Here is a 27,861-nt window from a genome sequence, read left to right on the forward strand (position 1 = left end):
CTCTTCTACATAGAGGTGATGATGAGCAAATCACCTCTATGTAGCAGAAATGGTCATGTGCTCTGAGCGCCGACCACTAGGTGGCGCTCATAGCGATCAGCTCATGACAACGACTGGAGTCTGCTGCAGACCCAGGGTTGTCATGCCCATGCATCGGTGACCCGCGATCACGTGACGGGGTCACCGATGGGCGGGGTAAGTGACGCGCTTCCGGCGCGGCACTCTTAAATGCCGCTGTCAGAGATTGACAGCGGCATTTAACATGTTAACAGCCGCGGGTGGATCGCAATTCCACCCGCGGCTGTTGCGGGCGCATGTCAGCTCTTAATAATCAGCTGACATGTGCCCAATTCAGTGAGGACCCACCGCCGGAGCCCCTGCTGGTGACAGCCTGGTGCGTACTATTACGGCACAGGCTGTAAAGGGAAGAGGTTTTCCCACAAACAAAAGTTCATCTTAATCAATAGATCTTGAAATAATAATGAGTTCCACAATTGGATGTGTTTAAATAAAATGCCCCTGTGCTGAGATAACCTTATAAATGTGCTCCTGCTGTGTACTGTGTAATGGCTGTGTCTGACCATGCAGGAACATGGTCTGATCATACCACAGCTCCTGGGCAGGGGAGGAAGCAAAAGAGAGTATACAGATAGGACAGCACGGGATGACAGCTGATTCTTTCTGTGAGGTAAAAGATTTCCCTGACTGTTTTTAAACAATGTTTTACTTCAAAGAAATAATTATTTCCGATCCCATGCTGTAATGTCTGTCTACTTTTTTTCTCCCCTGCCCAGGAGTTGTGGTATGATCAGACCATGTTCCTACACGGTCAGACACAGCCATTACACAGTACACAGCAGGGACACATTTATAAGATTTTATAAATCAGGAACATTTTATTTAAACACATCCAATTGTGGAACTTAGTATTAACTTATTATTAATCCAAGATCTATTGATAAAAATGAACTTTTGCTTCCTGGGAAAACCCCTGTAAGGAATGTTTGTTGAAAGAACAAAGGACCATTTAATAAAAGGTGTTCTATGTTATTTTGTATGGAATGTAAGTATTTATTGTAACACACGTCAGATGAATTTATGCATTCCTGTTATCTTTTAGTTTTACACAAAACTATAACAAATTATCCAATTTAATGTGAAAAGAATGATACAAGTAATATGACTTAATCTATGATCTGTAGCTAAATAAAATATGATAATACACAGCTTGTACATTATACTGATGCTGTATAGCATGTCTTCTCATCACACAGAGTATTGAATTTGGCTGCAATCTTTGCCTTTTGAAGAATATTTCTATAACATATATCATGAAACCCTCAACACTTGCAGGCTTCAATCTCGGCAGTCTATCTAAATACATATTTAGTAAACCTAAAGTTGACTTACTGCTGAGCAAACTTTCAATATGTTGTAATGTTGAAGACTTTCTACAGCAAGAGCTTTCTAAGATTAGCAAATTTGGTCAACATTTTGATAAGCAAAAACAAAGTGAACCTTATGGTTAGATTTCAACTCTTCATGTTTTCTTTCATCTTTGCCATCTGGTTGGTCCAGAAGATAAAGAGGGCTGGAAGGAAGAAGGTTTTTCTTAATGAGAACCTGGCACAGCAGATTATTAGGCTAGAGGGCTCTCAGAGACATCTACAATTCGCATTAGTTGACAAACTGCTGTTCTATCCATAATCCTGGCAAGGAAACAACAAAACTACAACCAGAGTCATTAGCAGCAAGAATTTTTTGTCAAGTCTTATAGAATAAGTGCTTTTAGAGGGAGTAAAAATGAGGCCATGAGAAGTAAAAAAAAAACAACCTCTGACTCAGGACCAGATCCAATGTTTATTAGCTTCATATGCTTTATTAAGAGTTACCCAAGTGTGTCATTGAAGTGTATACAAAGGATCAAAGCTTTTAGAACCAATACATTTGCAACCTCCTCTGGGCTCTAATTCCGACACATTTATTGGCACCCTGGTAGACTAAGCTCCTGAACAGCTGTATGCTAACATGCCATAAATTCAAATTAAGAAAAAGAAGAATCAGGTGATACCACTATCTTTACTGTATGTGGTGCCAAGGATAAACATAGGGATGTATTTATTATGGCAGTGTTCCCTAGATCTTCAACTATTGCAAAACTATACCTCTTTGCTGGAGATTGTCAGATCATACTTGGGATAACAGGGTTCTAACAGGGGAAAGAGCCTTAAGCTGAAAACCATATTCCTGTTATATGATAGATGTACAATCAGTATATAGCAAATGATAAGCCATTTCCCAGTCCACAATGCCTATCTAATAGCGCTTAACCTGAATAGCAACATGGTGGTTCAACGGTTAGTATTATAGCTTTGCAGCACTGGAGTCCTGGGTTCTAATCCCACCAAGGACAACATCTGCAAGGAGTTTGTATGTTCTCCCTGTGTTTGTGTGGGTTTCCTCCGGGTTCGCCAGTTTTCTCCCACACTCCAAAGACATACTGATAGGGAATTTAGTTTATGAGCCTTGTTGGTGACAGTGATACTGATGTGTATAAAGTGCAGTGAAGATTATTAGTGCTATATACAGTTATATGAAAAAGTTTGGGCACCCCTATTAATCTTAAGCTTAATGTTATATAAAAATTGGTGTTTTTGCAACAGCTATTTCAGTTTGATATATGTAATAACTGTTGGACACAGTAATGTTTCTGCCTTGAAATGATGTTTATTGTACTAACAGAAAATGTGCAATCTACATTCAAACAAAATTTGACAGGTGCATAAGTATGGGCACCCTTATCATTTTCTTGTTTTAAATACTCCTTCCTACTTTTTACTGACTTACTAAAGCACTTTTTTTGGCTTTGTAACCTCATTGAGCTTTGAACTTCATAGCCAGGTGTATGCAATCATGAGAAAAGCGAGTATGTTCTATTAACCCTTTCGCAGAGTATGCTCGGGCCGAGCTCCGAGTATTTACAGCTGCTCGGCCATATGGTTGAATCACTCCCGTGTGCATGATTTGCAACTGACAGCTTTATTACATGTGAGGAATGTGGAAGAAATAGACATTCCTTACATGTACTAGATGTCAAACAGTCGCAAATCATGCACACGGGAGCGATTCAAACATATCACCGAGCAGCTGTAAATAGTCGGAGCTCGGCCCGAGCATACTCGGCGAAAGGGTTGACAGAACATACTCGCTCAACACTACACGGCGTGCATTGTTTTTAGGTGCATGTGCTAACCCAGAAGCCCCAGCCAAGGGAGAGAGATGCACGGATTGCAGCACTATTGACGGTGATCCAAATATGCGACAAGGGCCGGATGAGTGGTGGTGAGGCTGGAGACTTGAGCGGTAAGGTAAGCAGAAAGTTTATTTTTTTTAACATCTTACATTTATTATGCATATTGAGGGACATTGAATTTGCAGAGAATAACTTCTCCGCTAATCGAATTTCTCACAAACAGGTTAATTAAAAATTTTCCCTGATCTGCTCATCTCTACTCATAGGATTGTACAGTTCACTAATATACAAATAAGGGTCACTTTTACCCACCAAAATGTTATTGGAATTACTGGATAAACAGTCTTTAACAAGTAAGCAACTAGGTCATATCATATGAAAAAAGGCAACTGGATTTCTTGGGGTGATACATGCACATTAACTTATTTTTTAGAAAGCTGTCTATATGTTATTTTATGGCAGAACATAAACAGTGCCATGGTAGGAAGAACACCATAGCTCTGTTCACATTTTAGTTTTGCTACCATTTATAACAAAAGCCACAAGACACTGATAGATCTGTTATCGGTCAGATATTGGCGACATCAGACATAAAAGGGTCCATGATTTCAATCAAGATGGTATTTGTTTTAATGGAAAAAATAACATTGATTTCATTGTTATTTTACTCATCAAACTTTACACAATAGATGATAGAGGCTACATGCAGCCTCAGATGAAAACTGAATCTAAACAGGAGCTTATTGCCTTGGTAATACTTCTTTTTTTTTAAATTGTATTAGCAAACAGCCCTAGAAAGAAACAAAAAGCATTGTAAACAGATTTGTGAACCTGACCTTGCATATCACAGATACCCCCAACAGTAAGCAAAGCACAAGATAGCTGCTTCTTAACAAATCATGCTTTTGTACCTAACCACAATTACTTCATGGTCTGCTCTTACCCCAAACCTGCTCAACAGTGTCTCTTCTATGTCTTCTGAGAGTAGTCGCCCATAAACATTAAACTAATATTGGCAGAACTTGTCGGTTTCGATGAGTTTGACTGATGTACTAAAGTGTATGGGGGCACCGGCATACTGATGGTCAGAAAAGATGTTGATCCCTCATGTCCAATTTCAGACTACCGATCGCATTGTTCTCTTTGAGATAAGCTGCTGTCTGACATGTCAGTGAGTGGTTTTCTCATATAGAACACATGGACGCTTGGCTGAGTGAGCGCTTCTGTGTATGGGAGTTTCGGCTAGATGGCTGTTGGCCAAATGATCAAACGTAGCATCTCCAAGCACAGCTGCCCACAGGAATGTGCATACTGCTCCATATGCCTAATGCAGCCCTAGAAGCAAAGCTATAGAGCGATAGAACCAGTGCACTACATTGTATTGTGGACTGGAACAGGTCGTCAGAGGGCATTTTCTTACTAGCGTTACTTAGCTGTCTATTGGAACCTCTCTGAAGAACAGCGCTGCAAAATTGTTGTATAATGTTATCCTGGAACAAATTAATATTGTTACTTGATAGAGCACTAACTAAAATATATTTTCTTTTGAGATTTGCTACATGAAGATATCTATCTGCCCTTCCTGTCCCATACTAAAACTTTTTAAAGCAGAAGAGAAAAACAGGCACATACTTGTACAGCTTGTCCTGTGGACGCCATCCTGTGTCCAATTGGATTGCTCAGAATATATCCTTTAACACAACTTCTTGCATAAAATAACTCAATGTGAATAAATTCGACTACCATTTCTGCTCCACTTTTCAGCCGCCGCTCACGAGCACACGTGCATGATTGATTATGGAGCTGGGAGAGTTTAAACAGAAATTTGTCTTCTCTTTGTCCTTAATCTTGATTTGCCCTGTAGGTTAGTCTTATCATAAAGACAGTATGAATGACTGTCTCAGCTCTTTTGCTCATTAATACAGTTGGAAATTGATGAGCAGCACTTGCAAACTGTGGGTTTTCTGCTCTAGAATTATAGCCCTTATTTATTCTAGAGGAACCATGCAGCTTTCTAAGTAAATATATGTAAAATGTTTCATCCTCCCAAAAATAAACACTATAATTAATTGCCTGATATAGGAAACTGACACTTTGGATTTGTAGCAGGCCTGAGTTAGGTAAAAATCTAATTTTCTCAGTGGAATATTTTGGATGTATAACACCAAGTATATTTAATATGCTGGTATTTTTTGTACGGGATTAGTAATCTCTTACAGCAAAATGTCAATATTTCTGATTGTTTATTCATCTCAATAGTAATAGACCGACGTGACTATTTATTGCTTTATGGGTAGTGTAGTATATAAAACTTAAAAGGGTTTTGTAAAAGAGGAATGTAGATGTAAAACTGCAGCCAAGCTCACAAAGACCAGTGGGGAGTAAAACGATAGTGCTGGGATTCTAAATGTAAGCATACTGCTACTGTTTTACTATCCCATGTTCAGCTTTCCTTGTCCACTTTTTTACAATATTGGGCTCTCCTTTAACACACTTAACAGACATTGTTATACAGTGAGAGGGTAGCTGTTGTCTATTAAATTGAATAAGTAAATAAGAATATATTCAACTTTCTGGTTTGCTAAAAAAAATTGTCGTGTACAGTGGGTACGGAAAGTATTCAGACCCCTTTAAATTTTTCACTCTTTGTTTCATTGCTGCCATTTGGTAAATTCTAAAAAGTTCTTTTTTTTTCTTATTAAAGTACACTCTGCACCCCATCTTGACTGAAAAAAAAACAGAAATGTAGACATTTTTGCAAATTTGTTAAAAAAGAAAAACTGAAATATCACATGTTCATAAGTATTCAGACCCTTTGCTCAGACACTCATATTTAAGTGACATGCTGTCCATTTCATTGTGATACTCCTTGAGATGGTTCTACTCCTTCATTGGAGTCCAGCTGTGTTTAATTAAACTGATAAGACTTGATTTGGAAAGGAACACACCTGTCTATAGAAGACCTCACAGCTCGCAGTGCATGTCAGATCAAATGAGAATCATGAGCTCAAAGCAACTGCCCAACGAGCTCAGAGACAGAATTGTGGCAAGGCACAGATCTGGCCAATGTTATAAAATAATTTCTGCATTACTCAAGGTTCCTAAGAGCACAGTGGCCACCATAATCCTTAAATGGAAGAAGTTTGGGACCACCAGAAGAACCCCAAGATCACTGTGGCTGAGCTCCAGAGATGCAGTAGGGAGATTGGAGAAAGTTCCACAAAGTCAACTATCACTGCAGCCCTCCACCAGTCGGGCCTTTATGGCAGAGTGGCCAAACGGAAGCCTCTCATCAGTGCAAGACATATGAAAGCCCACATAGAGTTTGCTCAAAAACACATGAAGGACTCCCAGACTATGAGAAATATGATTCTCTGGTCTGATGAGACGAAGATATAACTTTTTGGTGATAATTCTAAGTGGTATGTGTGGAGAAAACCAGGCACTGCTCATCACCTGCCCAATACAATCCCAACAGTGAAACAAGGTGGTGGCAGCATCATGCTATGGGGGTGTTTTGCAGCTGCAGGGACAGGACTACTGGTTGCAATTGAAGGAACATGAATGCGGCCAAGTACAGAGACATCCTGGATGAAAACCTGTTCCAGAGTGCTCTGGACTTCAGACTTGGCCGAAGGTTCACCTTCCAACAAGACAATGACCCTAAGCACACAGCTAAAATAACAAATGAGTGGCTTCAGAAAAACTTTGTGACCATTTTTGACTGGCCAATCCAGGGCCCTGACCTAAACCCAGTTGAGCATCTCTGGAGAGATCTGAAAATGGCTGTCCATCAACGTTCACCATCCAACCTGACGGAACTGGAGAGGATCTGCAAGGAAGAATGGCAGAGGATCCCCTAATCCAGGTGTGAAAAACTTGTTGCATCATTCCCAAGAAGACTCATGGCTGTACTAGCTCAAAAGGGTTCTTCTACTCAATACTGAGCAAAGGGTCTGAATACTTTATGAAAAATGTCTACATTTCTGTCTTTTTTCAGTCAAGATGGGGTGCCGAGTGTACTTTAATGAGAAAAAAAATGAACTTTTTAGAATTTACCAAATGGCTGCAATGACACAAAGAGTGAAAAGTTTAAAGTGGTCAGAATACTTTCCTTATCCACTGTAAATTAAGGGCTCATTCAGACATCAGTATTTTCTATGTACGAGAAAACCTGACCGATTATTCTGATCAGCCTTTGATCAGAGTGTGGTCCGAGTGTCATCAGTTTTTCTTGTACGCGAAGAAAAATAAAAAAAAGTTTCTCCACATTCTCCTTTCTAATACATCCGAGTGCGTTCAATTTTTTCACGGACCCAAAGACTTGAATTGTCGATTTTGATCTGAAGCTCGGATCAAAATCGATTATATCTCCGATATTTTCCGTGGACCACTCGATCCGAAGGAATAATTGGACATGTCCACAGTCCCATGAAATATGATAGGTACGAGGGCTATCCATGAAAACCATGGATAGCACTGGTACAAGAAAATGGGACATGTGAACAAGCCCTAGACTATGTTCATATGTTGCATTTTTTCAGTGTTTTGTGCAGCTTTTTATGCAAATTTTCAGCTGCGTTTTACATTACCAGCAAAATCTATGGGATTTCAGAACTCTCATGCACACATCTCGGTTTTTTTTCCTGACTGTGTTGTCAAAGAGCTGCGTTTTTGCTAAAAGCAGCATGTCACTTTTTTCAGTGTTTTTCAGTGTTTTTGCAGTGTTTTTCACCAATAGAAAGCAATGAGTAGTGCAAAAAAGATGCAAAAATGCAGGTATACGATTTTGTTCTGTTTTTGGTGCCAAAACCTGAGGAAGTTGAATCATGTTATTTTTTTATGCACTAAACTTTATCAGCATATGCAGGAGAAAAACGTACACTGACAAAAACTCATCAAAACCTGTTTTTTTTACGATGCTTCTTTACTGCTAAGAGAGCAGGTTTCGCCCGAGGGAAAAAAAAACGCAGCAAAAATGCAATGTGTGAACATAGCCTTAGGGGGATTCAGTAATCTCAGTAATAGCACCACACATGGGCGTACCCACCGTGGGGCAGGGGGGGCAGCTGCCCTCCTCTAGAAGTAGGGACGCACGCCACACACCAGGGCCGGCGTCAGCACCCGGCGCAGGCAGGGGGGGCCCTCACTGTCAGCACCCACTCCCCCCCGCTTGCTTAGGGCCCCGGCACCCGGCACAATACTTACCCCTCCCCGTGCTTCTGCAGCAGCTCCTGCATCCTCCGCGGCTGCTGCACTGTGACGTCTCAGGTCAGAGGGCGTGGTGACGTCTTTACTCCGCACTCTCTCCTGAGCAGTCACAGCGCAGAGCGGGATGAGGCCAGCGATGCTGGAGTCCTTAGCAGCGGCAGCAGGTGAGACGTGAGGTGAGTATTTGATTTTTTTTTATTGTATGGAGGCCTGTGGCAGTATAAGGGAGGGGGTGAGGTGGGGGTGTGTGACATCCTGCATGGGGCATTATAAGGGGGGTTGACATCCTGCATGGGGCATTATAAAGGAGGGGGGGGTGTGACATCCTGCATGGGGCATTATAAGGGGGGTTGACATCCTGCATGGGGCATTATAAGGGGGGGTGACATCCTGCATGGGGCATTATAAGGGGGGTGACATCCTGCATGGGGCATTATAAGGGGTGGTGACATCCTGCATGGGGCATTATAAGGGGGGGTGACATCCTGCATGGGGCATTATAAGGGGGGGTGACATCCTGCATGGGGAATTATAAAGGAGGGGGGTGACATCCTGCATGGGGCATTATAAGGGAGGGGGTGTGTGTGACATCCTGCATGGGGCATTATAAGGAAGGAGGGGTGTCATCCTGCATGGGGCATTATAAGGGGGGGGTGACATCCTACATGGGGCATTATATGGGGGGAACAGCCTGCATGGGGCATTATGTGGGGGAAACAGCCTGCGTGGGGCATTATGTGGGGGAAACAGCCTGCGTGGGGCATTATGTGGGGGGAACAGCATGCGTGGGGCATTATGTGGGGGGAACAGCCTGCATGAGGCATTATGTGTGGGGAACAGCCTACATGGAGCGTTATATGGGGACCAGTATTTTGTATGGAGCATTATATGGGGGCCAGTATTCTGTATGGAGCATTATATGGGGGTAAGTATCCTGCATGGAGCATTATATGGGGGCCAGTATCCTGCATGGAGCATTATATGGGGGCCAGTATTCCATATGGAGCGTTATATGGGGGCCAGTATTCTGTATGGAGCGTTATATGGGGGCCAGTATTCCGTATGGAGCATTATATGGGGGCCAGTATCCAGTATGGGGTGTTATATGGGGGTCAGTATTCCGTATGGAGCGTTATATGGGGGCCAGTATTCTGTATAGAGCATTTTATGGGGGCCAGTATTCTGTATGGAGCATTATATTGGGGCCAGTACTCTGTATGGAGCGTTATATGGAGGCCAGTATTCTGTATGGAGCGTTATATGGGGGCCAGTATTCTGTATGGAGCATTATATGGGGGCCAGTATCCTGCATGGAGCGTTATATGGGGGCCAGTATCCTGTATGGAGCGTTATGTGGGAGCCAGTATTCTGTATGGAGCATTATATGGGGGCCAATATTCTGTATGGAGCGTTATATGGGGGCCAGTATCCTGTATGGAGCGTTATATGGGGACCAGTATCCTCTATGGGGCATTTTATGGGGGCCAGTATACTGTGTGGAGCGATTCGCCGGTTTCTGAGCTATTGTGGAATTTACAATAGATATCACTCATGTAATGTAAGAAGTGAAATCTTTGCATTGTACTATATATATATTTCTCTTCAGTATCTGTGACCATGGCTTGCCCGCCCCTAGTTTTGATCCTGGGTACGCCAATGGCACCACACAGATATGGGTGCCAGACAAGAAGATGCAACTGACACATAGCCTGCTGCTATTACTGCAGTTGCTTCTCTTTATCATTATTACTTTTTCATGGTGATTTCAATTTTTTTTTTTTTTTGTGCAGCCAGTCATTAATTTAACATTCATAGTGCAATGAATATTAGTTGCTTTTTTTTGTTATAGGAATTCTTTTTAAACTCAGCATGCTCCGCAGTAGATATGGTGCTTTTTCTAGCTGTTTTCCCATAGACTTGTCTGTGAGACTTAGAAAACAGCAGGAAAAATACATTTACAAAAAGTTACAATGTTACAAAATCCCTTACAATTCATAGTAAAAGGGAGAAACCTTTTTATTAAAAATAAAAAATATTAAAAAAGTTTTTACTCTAATAGAAAATGCATTTAAAAACATGGCACGGTTCATAAACATAAGGTTTTCCATTGTTTTAAGAATTTTTAGTTTTGTTGCGTCATTGGTTTCAACCTGATATATACAACGCCTTTAATCACCTTGCAATTTACGACAGTCTGTAAAGTTATGTTTCATTTATGAATGCTCACCTTGGACTAATAAGAGGCTTCTCTGTAATGAAAGAACCTAGAGCTATAGCAAAGGTGAAGAAATGTGTCCCTTTACCTGAGGGAGAGTGTTATGTAAAGAACAGTTATTAGGACAATTGATTTAACTAGGTGTTACTTATAAAGTGTCAAAAAGTAAAGTTCAAAAAGAGTGCACTGCTTATTTATGGGAATGAGGAGCAGATGTCTCGCTTAGAAGAATGTAACCGTAAACTATTTTACTTTTTATTTGCATTTTATACAAAATCTTTGACTTTGAGAAGTCAGAAGTAACTTAATAATAAAATAAAATAAAAAATACTAAATATTCAGTTTATTGAAGATGGAGTTTAATTACCCTTTAGTAGCAGGGTTTTGATTCCAAATTTGGAATCCTATAATCCCATAAATTATGATTGGTAAGAAAGCTATAAAGACTTCAGAAAACCAGATTGCAAACAAATGACAGCCATAGCATACATTTCTGCTACCGGTTTCCGAATATTGTGGTAAAATCTCAGCTTTTGTGGTGCAACTTTGATGCATTTTTGGAGGGTTTTCAGAAAATTTAGGCAAATTCATGCTGTGGGCAAAAGGTGTGTTTCCAGTTTAACAACTTTTGTGTTATCTTATGCAGGTCTCAGCAATTGAATTATGGAAATTATTGGAGTCTCTACACACAGGGGGGAAAATAAGTATTTGATACACTGCGAATTTTGCAAGTTTTCCCACCTGTAAGGAATGGAGAGGTCTGTAATTTTTATTGTAGGTACACTTCACCTGTGAGAGACAGAATCTAAAAATAAAACCAGAAAATCTCATTGTATGATTTTTAAATAATTAATTTGCATTTTATTGCATGAAATAAGTATTTGATATAATACAAAAACAGAACTTAATATTTGGTACAGAAACATTTGTTTGCAATTACAGAGGTCTGACGTTTCCTGTAATTCTTGACCAAGCTTGCACACACTGCAGCAGGAATTTTGGCCCACTCCTCCATATAGGTCTTCTATCAAATACTTATTTTCCCCACTGTATATTGAACATCTGTTTCACTTATAAAGCACAGTAATTGCCAGATTTATTGGTACCAAATTTAGCATTTTTACTATTAGGCCACGTGCACACGCTCAGTATTTTGTGAGTTTTTACCTCAGTATTTGTAAGCCAAAATCAGGAGAGGAACAATCAGAGGAAAATTGTAATAGAAACACGTCACCACTTTTGTATTTATCACCCACTCCTTTGGCTTACAAATACTGAGGTAAAATACTGACCAAATACCGCATTTTTCAGACCACAGGACACACTTTTTTCCCCCAAATTTGGGAGGAAAATGGGGGGTGCGTCTTATGGTTCAAACTTTGCGTACCTGCGGTGGTGGGGGAGGGAGATCGCGGGTCCTCCCTCCTTCAAGAACCCAGCAGTGTTGGTGGTGGCGGTGGCTGCGGCGGCAGCAAAGGAGGAGGAGGTGAAATGCTGCGGGTGTCTGGCTGGGGGCCGGGGCTGGTGAGTGGCACAGGTTTCCGGTGTGCGTGTCCATCTTCCTGAAGCTGTGATCCACAGGAAAATGGGCGCCCGAGCCGGCTCATGCGCTGACTTGTAGCTCGGGCGGCCATTTTCCTGTAGATCACAGCTTCAGAAAGATGGCACAACGGAAACCTACGCCGCTCACCGGCCCCGGCCCGCAGCCAGACACGGCCCGCATCCAGTCCAACACGCGCCGGCCCCAGCCAGGCACCCGCAGCATCTCACCTCCTCCTCCTTTGCTGCTGCCACCACCGCCACCGGTCCCGGTGTCCAGGCAGGCCTCAGCGGCACACAGCCAAAATCAGGTCACGGGCCTCAGGCAGGCCCCAATCGCCAAACACCGGCTCAGGGCCCGGCTCCCAGCCAGGCCCCAGGGCCCTTGCCAGGTTCCTGAGGGAGGGAAAGGAGGGCCCTGCAAACCTGCTCCACTGCAACTCCCCACTGCTGGAGCACCGGATTCCTGAAGGACCCTGCCTCCTGTGACCTTTGCTCCACTGCCCCCCATGTAAGATACTGTACCTATTAAGACTATAAGACGGACCCCCATCTTATAAAAATATTTTTTTTCTATATTCCACCCCAAAATTTGGGGTGCGTCTTATGGTGCGGTGTGTCTTATAGTTTGAAAAATATGGTACTGAATGTGTGAACATGGCCTTAGTGTTTTTAAACTTTACATGGTTAACTCCTTCACTCCTCGCCTCCTCCCTTTCCTTGCACAATGACCTTAGTACATATCACAGAGCAGCAGCACCCTCCCATAAAAGTAAATTAACATCTCTATTATATTGTTTCCTAAGGTCCAAGTGCTATAAAACAGCTCAGGTAACATTATACCCCCATAATCATTTACTTTTGTAATAATTCATTTTGTAAGTGAAAGAGAAGGAGAGAGGGGGGTTTTGCTTAGGATTTTTTTATATAAGTATTGTAGTAAACTTTTTTTTTTTGCATTTTTTCAGTCCTACTTTGACATTCAGTGGGACTTTCACATAAAGTGTAAAATGCCTTCAGCAGGCCCTATTGGGCATACACACATGACAGACCTGAGCCAGAAGTCTGTCAACACGTCATGACTGCATCTAACTACTTAGATGCCATGGTCACTTTTGACCAGCCTGTACCTGCATAATCATTACCCTGAACTTTGCACCACCTCTGTACATGTAATACAATTCATAGGTTAATAGTGTTTTAATGTATATTTTAAGTATTATTATTATTAATATTATTTCCTTTTAGAGCACCACGGATTCCATGGAGCTGCACATGATAAGAGGTTACATACAAAATACAATATAAATTACAATGAATAAACTAACAATGACAGACTTGTACAGAAGGGAGAGGGCCTTGCCATTGTGGGCTTAGGGCTCTTTCACACGGCCGGATTTTTCCAGTATTGGAAAAACCTGTACCGGAGATATCCATGTCCGTATGTCCAAGTGCACCTGTGTGGCATACGTGTGGCAACCGTGTGACGCATCAGGAGCACATGTACCAGAGTTTGGGAATCAGCGGTAGAGTTAGCGCTGTTCCAAAGCTCCGGGTGCTGAACGCTGCCTTCATCATAGTCCCCTGCCGGCGCTGAGATCAATGCCAGTAGGGGATAATGATGAGAGTAGTAGTCTGCTCCCGGTGTCTCCACCTATAAAAATAAGAATAAAATAAAAAAAATCCATATACTCACATGTCCTAAGTGTCCCCTTCTGTAATCCATGTGACCGCTCACATCAAGGAGCCGTCGGAGAATGACTCCTGCAGCGAGTGAACCCAGGAGCCAGCTCGATAATGCAGGGCATTATGGCCAAACATCTCCACTTCAATCTCATCTGTCCAAAGGAATTTGTTTCAAAAGTCTTGTAGTTTGCTCCGTTGCAACTTTACAAACTGCAGTCATGCTACCTTGATCTTTTTGTAAAGATGAAGGTTTCTTCTGGCAATATTTACAAACAAGCCATCTTTTTATAATTAATTGTCATGAACTTCAAAATTTAACATTCTGGGGCCTTTAGAGTCTGAGCTATAGGCCTGGACAGGTTTCTTTGCAATTTCTCTGAGCACTGCAATGTCTGCACTGTCTGACTTTGGGATGAATTTGCTGCGGCATCCATTCCTGGGAATGTTGTCAACTGTTTTTGTGATGCGCTAGCCCTCCCTGGGAAATGGCGTTACTCGGAGCCGGGCCTCTTGCTGATGTTGAGGGGATGCAGTCGTGGCCTAGACCCGTTCCGTGCCCAGGGCTGTCACATAAAAATATTGGGCTTCTTTTAGGATGAGTGGTATTTCGACTACGCCACCTGTGGTGTCTGGTGAGGGCCACCAGCGCTGCTACAGTCCACTGAGGCTGGTGATATGGGCAGCTAGGATGGGATGGCTCCCCACAGGCGGAGCAGGCCTCAGGGCAGTGTTTGGTGATGGTGGGTGCAGTGCCGCGCAGGAAATAACAGACTGAAGCGGGGTGTGAAGTCATCCAGGGTTTTTACTCACATTCAGATGAACTTTAGCAGCAAAGCTTCCCTCTGCTACACACGGCGTACTGCGGCCACCAGGAAGGGGGTTCAGCACCTCCCAGGTAGATCAGGAGCACCTGTCGAGACCCCTCTGGTGTGTGTTCCTCTCCTTGGCAAGTTCTCCCACTAAGTCTTCTCCTGACTGTATGCGTGGTGCGAACATAGTGTAAAGCTGGGTCCCACTGGGTGAACGCAGTATAAGAGATACAGGTGGCGTAGGCCACTCCATCCGTATCCCCCTGGGATTCACTAAGCCTCCGGGCTTTTCCGACTGAGACGTGAAGTAACAAAGTCAGATATCGAGGGCCGGTCACCCCTCTTGCAGCAGGAATCCCTCTGACTAGGCCAGAGTAAGAAATACAGGTGGCGTATGCCGCTCCGTCCGTATCTCCCTGGGATCCTTTTGCTGGTGGAGCCTATCTCCTCTGCTCCCCTCCAGGCCTTCTTAGGTAATGCCCTTGACCGGGTAGAGACAGTGGTTAACTCTAACCCACTCCCCGTTTCAAGGCCAGAGAACGAGGACCGTGTATCTTCAGTCAGATGCGGCCTTAGGCTGAACTCTGGTGGGTAACCACGATCAGAGACGAGACCACAATCACCGATGAAGATCACAATCAAAGACCTTGAACTTAAGATGGCCGTTGGTTATATAAGTTGCTATAAGTGCTTCCTGTAAGTTTGTCCTCCACCCTCACCCACTACATGGTTCCTCCCCATCTCCTCTATCCCGGGCCGGGGCAGCACCCTGGTGCATTTAGGCCCCCTACAGGAGAGGAGTGGTGTAGTGTTGAGTGGTAATGTAGGGTTCTGAGAAATGCTCCATCCTTACCTGGAAGAGGAGATACCACACCTCATCTGAGGTGCAGTACCCCTGTGGCGACTGAACCCTCAGGGGCGCCACATTTTGAATCCACTTTTCATGAATCTTTTTCACAGTAGAATGATGGACTCCAAATTGATCATTGCTGACGTGTTTCCTCCTTGCAAATGTGTTAACACATGTCAGAATACTCCAAACCAGCAAACTGCCAAATCTTATGCTTTTATAGAGGTGGTCACACCTGCTGATGTCACTTTACCCCTTTACCCCCAAGGGTGGTTTGAATGTTAATGACCAGGCCAATTTTTACAATTCTGACCACTGTCATTTTATGAGGTAATTACTCTGGAACGCTTCAACGGATCCCCCTGATTCTGAGATTGTTTTTTCGTGACATATTGTACTTCATGATTGTGTTAAAATTTCTTCGATATCACTTGCGTTTATTTGTGAAAAAAACGGAAATTTGGCGAAAATTTTGAAAATTTTGCAATTTTCAAAATTTGAATTTTTATGACCTTAAATCAGAGAGATATGTCACACAAAAGAGTTAATAAATAACATTTCCCACATGTCTACTTTACATCAGCACAATTTTGGAACCAAAATTTTTTTTTGTTAGGGAGCTATAAGGGTTAAAAGTTGACCAGCGATTTATCATTTTTCCAGCAAAATTTACAAAAACATTTTTTTAGGGACCACATCACATTTGAAGTCACTTTGAGAGGTCTTTATGACAGAAAATACCCAAAAGTGACACCATTCTAAAAACTGCACCCCTCAAGGTGCTCAAAACCACTTTCAAGAACTTTATTAACCCTTCAGGTGCTTCACAGGAATTTTTGGAATGTGGAAGAAAAATGTTACTTTAGACCCAATTTTTCTTATTTTTGCAGGGGTAACAGGAAAAAATGGACCCCAAAATTTGTTGTGCAATTTCCCCTGGGCACGCAGATACCCCATATGTGGGGAAAAACCATTGTTTGGGTGCACAGCAGGGCTCGGAAGGGAAGGAGCGCCATTTGACTTTTTGATTGTAAAATTTGCTAGAATAATTAGCGGACGCCATGTTGCGTTTGGAGAGCCCCTGATGTGCCTAAACAGTGGAAAACCCCACAAGTGACCCTATTTTGGAAACTAGACCCCCCAAGGCACCTATCTAGATGCATAGTGAGAACTTGGAACCCCTAGGTGCTTCACAAATTGATTCGTAAAATGAAAAAGTACTTTTTTTTCCACTTTTTCATTTTTACGAATCAATTTGTGAAGCACCTGAGTGTTCCAAGTGCTCACTATGCATCTAGATTGGTGCCTTGGGGGGTCTAGTTTCCAAAATGGGGTCACTTGTGGGGGAGCTCCACTGTTTAGGCACATCAGGGGCTCTCCAAACACGACATGGTGTCCGCTAACAAATTGAATGGAAAATCGGCTTAAATTGTTAGCGGACACCATGTTGCGTTTGGAGAGCCCCTGATGTGCCTAAACAGTGGAAACCCCCCACAAGTGACCCCATGGAAAAAAAACACTTTTTCATTTTTATGAATCAATTTGTGAAGCACTTGAGGGTTCCAAGTGCTCAATATGCATCTAGATATGTGCCTTGGGTGTACTAGTTTCCAAAATGGGGTCACTTGTAGGGGAGCTCCAATGTTTAGGCACACAGGGGCTCTCCAAACGCGACATGGTGTCCGCTAACAATTTGAGCCGATTTTACATTCAATTTGTTAGCGGACACCATGTCGGGTTTGGAGAGCCCCTGATGTGCCTAAACAGTGGAACTCCCCCACAAGTGACCCCATTTTGGAAACTATACCCCTCAAGGATTTTATTAAGGGGTATAGTGAACATTTTGAACCCAGAGGTACGACACAGAATATGATAACATTAGGTCATCATATTGAATAAGTTGTCATTAGTCTTGAGCGCAAGTGCTCGCTACTTGAGTTTGCATCGGGCACTCAGGTATGCACCATGTATCACGGGTGCTCAAGTGAAATGCTCGAGTCCCCGCCCGCATGTTTCACGGTTATTAGACACCCCTAAAAAAACATGCGGGGATCGCTCGTGCATGGCAAGCAATCCCCGCGAGGTTTTTTTGGCCGCGAAGAATATGGGGCGGAGACTCGAGCACCCGCGATACTCAGTGCATACCCGAGCACCCGATGCAAACTCAAGTAGCGAGCACTTGCGCTCAACACTAGTCGCCATATCGTCATCTTTTTTTACTTTTTTATTTTTTATTTTTTTTACTTTTGAAAAAAAAAAAAAAACAACCCTAACATTAGCACAACCCCAACCCCAGCCCTAGCGTTTATTTTTTACGCCGTTCCTCGTGCGGTATAAGTGATGAGATTACTTTATTCTTCGGGTCGGTGCGATTACAGCGATACCAGAATCATATCGGGTTTTTATGATTGACAGCTGTCACACACTAAAAGACACATATTTTGTAAAATCTAGTTTTTGCATCACCATATTTTGGCCGACAGAGTCATGTGATGGCTTGTTTTTTGCGGGATGAGTTGACGTTTTTATTAGTGCCATTTTCAGGCACGTGACATTTTTTGATCGCTTTCTATTCCTATTTTTGGGAGGCAGAATAAACAAAAAACAACAATTCAGGAATTGTGTTTTTTTCTACATTTTTTTATTCTGCTCCCGGTGTGGTAAAATTGATAAGGTAGCTTTATTCTTCGGGTCAGTACGTTTACAGCGGTACCACATTGATATCGTTTTTTATGTTTTGGCGCTTTTACACAATAAAAGCTATTTTATAGAAAAAATTATTCTTTTGCATCGCTTTATTCTGAGAGCTGTAACTTTTTGATTTTTCGGATAATGGAGCTGTATGGTGGTTTGTTTTTTGCGAGACGAGATGACGCTTTCAGCGATACCATTCTTATTTATATTCGTCTTTTTGATCGCGGGTTATTCCATTTTTTGTTTGGTGGTATGATGATAAAGCATTGTTTTTTGCTTTTTTTTTTTTTTTTTTACCGTATTCACTGAAGGGGTTAACTAGTGGAACAGTTTTATAGGCCAGGTCAATACGGACAACCAGATATGTGTACTTTTATTGTTTGTTTGTTTTTTTTCATAATAATATTTATTGATGGGTACATTATATTTTTATTTTTAGTGGATTATTTTTTTATTTTTTTTTTTATATTTTTACAATTTTTTTTTTTTTTTCTTCACTTTTTGGGAGTTTTTTTTCTTTTTTACTTTGTCCCACTATGGGACTTTCACTTTTTTTATTCTGATCGCCTGCACAGCATAGGGATGGAGCACCATCCCTGTGCCATGCAGGCAGTCAGCGCTGGACAGGGAGAAGATAGTTTGGAGATGCACTGCGCATGTCCAAACAATCTTCCTGCTTTCTGGTGACCCGGATGTTGTCATGACGACATTGGGTCGTCATGGCAATGTGGCACCCCAGGGGTCTGGTTGCCACAGTAATAGAAATATTATGTCTGAGAGCAAGTGGGAGGTTTCTCTGGTCAGGAGCCCTAAGCATGCAACACGGCCCACCCAGACCTGGGAGGGGAGGAATCTGCCCTATATAAACTGGGTCTGGGGCGGGATTAGGGAGTGTAGTTCCAGACACAGGGAGAGTTACAACAGGAGCTCTGTAGGAGCAGGAGCGAGTGCCAGAGGCTGGAAGCTAGATAGCTCGCCTTGGCTGAAGACACTAAACCCGGACACGGAGTCCGAGGCTGTGGGGACATCCAGGTCCAGCAGCAGAATCCAACCGGCAGGGGATTCCATGTCCTCTGGCCATAGAAGCCCGGAGGCACGGTCACAAGCAAGGGACCAGCACCACCATCGTGAAGCGGAGGCTAACGGAAGGCCCCAAGTCACCGGCCATACGGGTGAGCACCACACGGTATACTCAGGGACGTGGGCTACTTCTACCCGCATAGAGCAAGGTAGCCAGGAAAGAGTGCAGATAGTCGGGGAGGCCTACAACTCCACCTGGCCAGGGGAGATCCTACTTGCTTACAGACTGACCAGGCCCCTACTGCTAACCAGTACTTCCGGGAGGGTCTGCTTTATACCATCAGTAAAGACCCTGAACTGCACCACACATCTCTGTGTTTCATCGCCGCACCAGCACCATTACTACTGGGATGCTCACACCATCACTCCCATCTTCCACACTAGCTGCCCTGAGGCAATACTTCTCCCGTGGGGAGTTATTCCATACTCGGCTGCGCAAATTACATCAGCCTCAGTGGTCTGCAGCGCAGCGGCGGTCCCCACTGACCGCAATCCACGGGTGGCGAAGTCGGACATTGTTATTACTTAAGACTGCCACTGGTTTGACCGCCCTGGGCACGGACCGGGTCACCGCCATGGAGGACTACAACCCCCAGCGATCCGGCTCCGGGTATCCCCCTGCACAGCACAGGCCCAGGGGGCGCGTCAACTTTGGCGTAGTCGGCAGGATTTCGTGCCCGCAACCACCGGGTACTGCGTGCCTGAAAAAGAATTTTATACTTACCTGTGGTGAAGTTTCCCGCCGTCCGGAGTCGTTTCCCGCCATCGGATGCCATCTTGGACCGTTTCCCGCCGTCTTCCCGCCATCCGCGGCTGCTTCCCGCCATCGGATGCCATCTTCAGGATGCCGCGCGGGAAGAAGAGGGGTGTGGACGCCGAAAGCGCGCAAAATCCGAAGCTCCGCCCCACGCACTGACGCTGCGTAAGGTCCTGGAAGGGAGGAAGAGCGACGCTGACGTCACAGGAGCGCGACGCCAGGTCCTCGACCCCGACGATTGACTGCGGAGCCGCGGCCTACGGAAGAAGAGCATCGCAAGGTAGGCCACGGTCCACTAGGGGGGAAGGAGGATGTCGGACACCGAGGGGAGCTCCACTGCCACAGCCACCGCCAGCGCAACCGCTGCTGCGGTCATGCCATTCACCATGCCCTATATCCCGGGGGCAACCTGGCTACCCCAGTACTCAGGGGAGTCACATAGTCTAAGTGACTTTAGGGAAAGACTGGATAGCCTCTTCCAGGTATACCCCCTCACGGAAGAGCAAAAAGTAAGCATCCTGGTGGCCCAGTTAATCGGGGCAGCCCAAAGGGAGGTAAAGTCCTGGTCACCTGGGAAGAAGAGGACTGTCAGAGAGATACTAGCCTGGCTGAAAGACACATTTGACACCCGCACCTCAGCCGAAATAAAGCTCAGATTTTACGGGTGCAAACAACGGGCACATGTAAGTATAAGAGACTATGCTCTAAACCTACAAGAGGCCCTGAGAGCCATTAAGCAGGCAGACTCTGACAGCGTGGGAAATGAAGACAAGCTGCTGAACGAACAATTTATTGAGGGTCTACTGTGCAATGCCCACCGAACCCAGTTGCGGGCAATGGCCTTACAGGACCCTGATCTGGACTTTGCACAGTTCAAGGACAGAGCCATCCGGGTGCTCCGAGAACCGGCACCAGGTGGCGCTGTGACCCACAGGCGCCCTGCTATCACTTATCACCAGGACGCGGCGCCCTTGTTTGCAGGGCCTGTGGGAGCTGATGCGCAGGCTTTGAACAATGACCCGGCTACAGACCTGCACCATCAGGTCCAAGAGCTGACTAAGAGCATTTCCGCGCTAACCAGAACTGTGCAGTCTTTACAGGTCTCTTCTCCAGGAAAGATCCAGCTGGCATCTGGACCGGAGGGCGTCCCGTGGTGCCGACTGAGGAGGACCCCACCGGCCAGAGGAAGACCCAGCGACAGATGCAACGAGGACGGACGACCCATCTGCCGCCGCTGCAATCAACCCGGACATATGGCAAGGTACTGTCATTTAAACGGGCACAACCTGGGGTAGAGGGCCAACCCCCAGGCTTAAGATCATCAGGCCCATCGAACTGGCGTGACAAATACGTAGGGGGACATCCGGTCTTGCCTGTGGTACTGGATGGCATTCCTATGAGTGCCCTACTGGACACCGGGTCACAGGTCACCACCATCCCGTACGTGCTCTTCAAGCGGTACTAGAATGACGCGGACATAACCCGCTACCCAGATGACGACCTGAGCATTATCGCCAGCAATGGTCAGCCCGTGCCACAGATAGGATTTAAGGAAGTGACCATCAAGGTCGGTAAAGTTGAACTGCCGGCACAATGACTGATCATTGTGGAAATTGACCGCCGCGAGAGTCACCCAAAAATAACCCTAGGTACTAATGTAATTGAAAACTGTCTTGCAGAGGTGATTCTTATTTTGCAGCAGGTTGCCAAGAACGCCAGTTCCAGCCAGCAGCGTGTCCTCCAAAAAGAGATCCGGGCACTGATGAAGCGGCAACAGGTGGAACTGTCTGGTGGTGAGATTGGTAGCGTGAGAATGTGTGACCCGTTCCCTATTGCCATGCCCCCAAAAAGTGAGATGATGATTTGGTGCCGGGCAGCTATTGGTCTAAGAGGTAGAGACTACCAAGCAATGGTAGAACCCGTCTACTCAGACAGTAGGCCCACCATTTTGACAGCACGGGGGGTGGTCGATGTACGCCATGGGAGGGTGCCCGCCCGCATCATAAATATCGGGGAGAGAGAAATATACCTGCCCCGGTATGCCACGCTAGTCAAATTGTTCACCATCAACCAGAACTCTGTACAGGCCATGGAACCCTTGCCTCCATCTCAACCAGAGGAAGGTACTGACTCCACTCCCTCACACCAAAAACAGGGAGTCTATCGGGTGGTTCAAGAGTACGAGAGAGTGTTTAGTAAACACCCGCTGGACTTCGGGCGAGTAAAGTGGGTAGAACATCACATCCCTACGGGAGACCATCTTCCCATAAAGGAGAGATACCGACCCGTACCCCCTGCACACTATCAGCATGCCAAGGGGATGTTAAAAGACATGAAGGAGGCTGGGGTAATTAGGGACAGCTGTAGCCCCTGGACAGCTCCACTAGTCTTAGTGAAAAAGAAAGACAACACCATGAGAATGTGTGTAGACTACAGGAAGGTCAACCGTATCACACACAAAGATGCGTACCCGTTACCAAGGATAGAAGAGTCCTTAGCTGCATTAAAATCTGCTAACTTCTTCTCTACTTTGGATCTCACTAGCGGGTACTGGCAGGTTCCTGTAGCAGAGGCGGACCGGGAGAAGACCGCATTCACCACCCCGATGGGACTCAGCGAATTTAACTGTATGCCGTTCGGGCTCTGCAACGCACCAGGAACCTACCAACGGTTGATGGAATGCTGTCTGGGACACCGGAACTTCGAGACGGTCCTATTATACCTGGACGACGTCATCGTCTATTCCAAGACCTATGAGGACCATCTGGAACACCTGGCCGAAGTGTTTGAAGCTCTGGCAAACTACGGCTTAAAGGTAAAACCCTCAAAGTGTCATCTACTGAAGCCAAAGGTACAGTACCTGGGACACGTGGTGAGTGCTGACGGAGTAGCCCCCGACCCCGACAAGATCACCGTGATTAAGGACTGGCCAAGACCATCCAGCATAAAGGAAGTGCAGCAGTTCCTCGGGTTGGTAGGCTACTACCGAAGGTTCATTCCCGGTTTTACCAAGAAGGCGGCTCCTATGCAGGACCTCCTGATAGGCCAGTCCAGGAAGGCCAAAAACCAGAAGCCACCCTTCAAATGGGAAAAGCTGGAAGAGGAGTCCTTCCGCCAGCTGAAGATGGCCCTCACGGGGGATGAAATCCTGGCGTACCCTGATTACAGCCAGCCCTTTATCCCCCACACGGATGCAAGCAACATCGGGCTAGGAGCCGTACTGCCCCAGATCCAGCAGGGGAGAGAACGGGTAATTGCTTACGCCAGCCAAAAACTGCGACCCACGGAAAGAAACCCTGAGAATTACAGCTCGTTCAAGCTAGAGTTCCTGGCAGTGGTGTGGGCAGTAACCGAACGTTTCAAGCATTACCTTGTCTCTTCCAGGTTCACCGTGTACACGGACAACAACCCGTTGACACACCTGGACACTGCAAGACTTGGCGCCCTGGAGCAGAGATGGATGGCCCGCCTGTCCAATTTTGAGTTCACGATCAAGTACCGGGCAGGACGCTCCAATACCAACGCGGACGCCCTGTCCAGGATGCCAAACCTACCGGACGAAGGGGAGGATCCAGAGGAATTGGAAGAGGTTGAACTCCCTGCGTTTCACCGTCATGGGATTTCCCAGTATTCCCACCGTGTGAGGGGCCAGCGATCCGCTACGTTCAACCCCTTACCCCACTACAACTGGGCGGAGACGCAAGACAGTGACCCCGCAGTCCATCTGGTGAAGGAGATGCTGACCCAGGCTGACGCCCGCCTGGACCCAGATGCTCCGGAAGAGACCAAGCAGCTGTGGACGGAGAAGTTGTGTCGCAGAATGGTCAATTCCTGGACACATGAACTGATCTGGCAGGTTGTGGTACCGAGACGGGACGCAGCTATGGTGCTGGAGGCCTACCACAATGGGGCAGGGCACTTCGGATGGAAGAAGCTGGAGTTCCTGCTGCGTGAACGGTTCTACTGGATAGGCATGAGAGGAGCCATTGAGAGGTGGTGTAGAGACTGTGGCCCGTGCAATCTAAGAAGAAGGGACCGTGCCAGCCAAAGGACTCCCCTGCAGCCCATCATCACCAGGCAGCCGCTGCAACTGGTCGCTCTGGACCATGTTAAACAGGCTCCAAGCAGAAGCGGGTATGTCTACGCCCTAACCATCGTGGATCACTACTCCCGATTCCTAGTGGTGGTCCCCTTCAAAGACTTAACAGCACAAACAGCAGCTAGAGCCTTCCAGCTGCACTTCTGCCGCCCACATGGGTACCCGGACCAAGTGCTGACGGACCAAGGACCAGCCTTCGAAGCGGAGGTCTTCAAGGAGTTTTGCTACCTGTATGGCTGCAAGAAGATAAGAACAACGCCCTATCACCCCCAAACCAATGGACTCTGCGAGAAGATGAACCAGGTGTTGATAGATCTGCTAAAAACATTGCCCCTGGAAGAATGCAGTCTGTGGCCTGAGAAACTGCCCGATCTGGTGGACCTGTATAACCACATCCCGGTAGGTTCCACCAGCTGCTGTACCCCGGCTTGCCTAATGCGAGCAAGACCTGGTAAGCTGCCTGTTGACCTGGATATGGGAGTCCTGACACCCGAGGACACCTCGCCAGAAGCAGACTGGGATACAGAACAGCAGCAACAGTACCGGAAAGTACAGGAGAGCGTCGAGCGAAGTCTCTGCCAATCAAGAGAAAGGCAGGAGAGGACTTATAACCAACATGCTCCCGCTGTTCCCCTGGTACCTGGAGAGCAGGTCTTGAAAAGAAAAAGGCGGCTCCATAAGTTGGATGACCAGTGGGAAAAGGACCCGTACACCGTACTGCCCTCAAGCCACAATAATCCAAAGGTGTACGTCATCAGCAAGGATGGAGGAGAGACCACAGCCACTGTCTCCAGAGACCACCTGAAAAAGTGCCCTGAGAAGTTGCAAAGCACGGATGAAGATCAGGAAGACCCTCAACCCGTAGAGGAAAAGAAGGAAATGATCAGCACCGTACTCGGAGACTTTCCCCGGTCCTGGACACAAGTAAACAACGCTGTCGTGGTGCCCGTCCTCACCTTTCTCTAGCCAGCCCATCAAGTGCCTACAGAAGACCAGGTAGAGCTGGAAGAGCAGCCGGCCCAGGAGGCAGAAGAGTCCACACCAGCAGCCCAGGAGAATCAACCCTCTGCTAGTAGTGAGCCTGCCGTGCCCCTAGTGAGCCAAAGATTGCGCAGACAGCTGCCCAGCTTGCCCATAACACCTCCTACACCCTGTAGTGCAGGACCAGTTAGTGAGCTCCGCAGGTCCACTAGAGTCACTAGAGGTCAGATGCCCGCTCGCTGGAAAATATAAGTAATGCACTGTGAATTTATCTGTTTAACTGTTTATGGTTTATGTTTGTTGCCTGTTATTAATTATGTTTCTCAGTTACCCTGCAGATTTATTTGGACTAACAGGCTATGGACACTGGATAACCGGAACAATTCTTGCAGATAGTTGCACCTTGGTGCCTCTTGCGAAGACAGCCGCGGAAGAGAAAACCTGTCTGGCGTGGCCTACTTGCGGCCCAAAGTAGCTAGCTCCAGCCTTGCAGCCACGCCCAAGGCCAACGTAAGGGGTTTGCTTTGGACAGGTCCCCTACTTCGCTTAAAGCTTCACCTTGGGTGACATGGACGCCCTCTTGTTTCACAAACTTCACCTTGAGTGATATGGACACCCGGTTGCGGACACGCCGTGACCTTTAAAGAACTAAAGCTTCTTGTAAATATGTTATTGTGTTATTGTTATACCCTGTATTTATGTTTCTTTAAAAAAAAAAAAGTGTTTAGTCCCAGAGTACTAAAATTTACTAGGGGGGAATGTGGCACCCCAGGGCTCTGGTTGCCACAGTAATAGAAATATTATGTCTGAGAGCAAGTGGGAGGTTTCTCTGGTCAGGAGCCCTAAGCATGCAACACGGCCCACCCAGACCTGGGAGGGGAGGAATCTGCCCTATATAAACTGGGTCTGGGGCGGGATTAGGGAGTGTAGTTCCAGACACAGGGAGAGTTTCAACAGGAGCTATGTAGGAGCAGGAGCGAGTGCCAGAGGCTGGAAGCTAGATAGCTCGCCTTGGCTGAAGACTCTAAACCCGGACATGGAGTCCGAGGCTGTGGGGACATCCAGGTCCAGCAGCAGAATCCAACCGGCAGGGGATTCCATGTCCTCTGGCCATAGAAGACTGGAGGCACGGTCACAAGCAAGGGACCAGCACCGCCATCGTGAAGCGGAGGCTAACGGAAGGCCCCAAGTCACCGGCCATACGGGTGAGCACCACACGGTATACTCAGGGACGTGGGCTACTTCTACCCGCATAGAGCAAGGTAGCCAGGAAAGAGTGCAGATAGTCGGGGAGGCCTACAACTCCACCTGGCCAGGGGAGATCCTACTTGCTTAAAGACTGACCAGGCCCCTACTGCTAACCAGTACTCCCGGGAGGGTCTGCTTTATACCATCAGTAAAGACCCTGAACTGCACCACACGTCTCTGTGTTTCATCGCCACACCAGCACCATTACTACTGGGACGCTCACACCATCACTCCCATCTTCCACACTAGCTGCCCTGAGGCAATACTTCTCCCGTGGGGAGTTATTCTATACTGGGCTGCGCAAATTACATCAGCCTCAGCGGTCTGCAGCGCAGCGGCGGTCCCCACTGACCGCAATCCACGGGTGGCGTAGTCGGACATTGTTATTACTTAAGACTGCCACTGGTTTGACCGCCCTGGGCACGGACCGGGTCACCGCCACGGAGGACTACAACCCCCAGCGATCCAGCTCCGGGTATCCCCCTGCACAGCACAGGCCCAGGGGGCGCGTCAGCAACACCCGGGAAGCCGCGGCACATAGCGCTGGAGGGCGGAAGAGGAGGTGAGTATTGCGATCACCTCCCCTTGCCTCCGCAAAGCTGCGATCGACTTCGATCGCAGCATTGCGGGGGTTAATGTGCTGGGAGCGGTGAGGGACAATCAGCTGACACCCGGTGGCGATCGCGCCCGCACAGCCTGTGTGCGCGTGCGATCGCGATGACGTACTAATGCGGGTCAGGCTCTTAAAGCCCAGGGCACGGACGCGTATTAGTACTTCATGGGCTTTAAAGGGGTTAAAGAGTAACCATCATTTTGATTTTTATTTCATAAATCAATAGTAAATATTAAAATAAGCAACTATGTAGTAAATGTTATCAGAAAAATGTGTCCTTTCTCTACCAAACTTGATCAATCATTATCAAAATGTTTAATTCTGAGGTAAAATCTGTATTCAGTAAAGACAAACTTTCCCATTAGTGAGAGAGGAGATAGTAGCTGCTACTAATAATATTCTATGTAGATGGAATGTGGGAGGAGGAGCTCCAGGCAGATCCCCTCTCTCCTCCTCCCACTCCCATAACATATATATAGAATCTTATCAGCAGCAGCCTCCATCTCCTATCTCAGTAATGAGAAAGTCCGTCTTCACTGAATACAGATTTTACCTCAGAATTGAGAATTTTGATAATGACTGATCAATTCTGTCAGAGATAGAAGCAGAATTCTCTGATAATATATACTACAAAATTGCTTATTTTCATGTGTACGATTGATTTATGAAATCAAAATTAAAATGACGGCTACTCATTAATCTAGAGCATTTGATTAGCAGCCCTGGCAGCTATATACCTTCTTAATTCACATAGAAGCACTGAAAGTATGCTTACTTTTTCACACACTGCTTCTACATTGTGGCTTAGTTTTTGTTAAATAAATAA

Source organism: Phyllobates terribilis, unplaced genomic scaffold (assembly GCF_046119375.1).
Source record: "Phyllobates terribilis strain yellow unplaced genomic scaffold, ASM4611937v1 Scaffold_11__3_contigs__length_659146591, whole genome shotgun sequence".
Lineage (NCBI taxonomy): Eukaryota > Metazoa > Chordata > Amphibia > Anura > Dendrobatidae > Phyllobates > Phyllobates terribilis.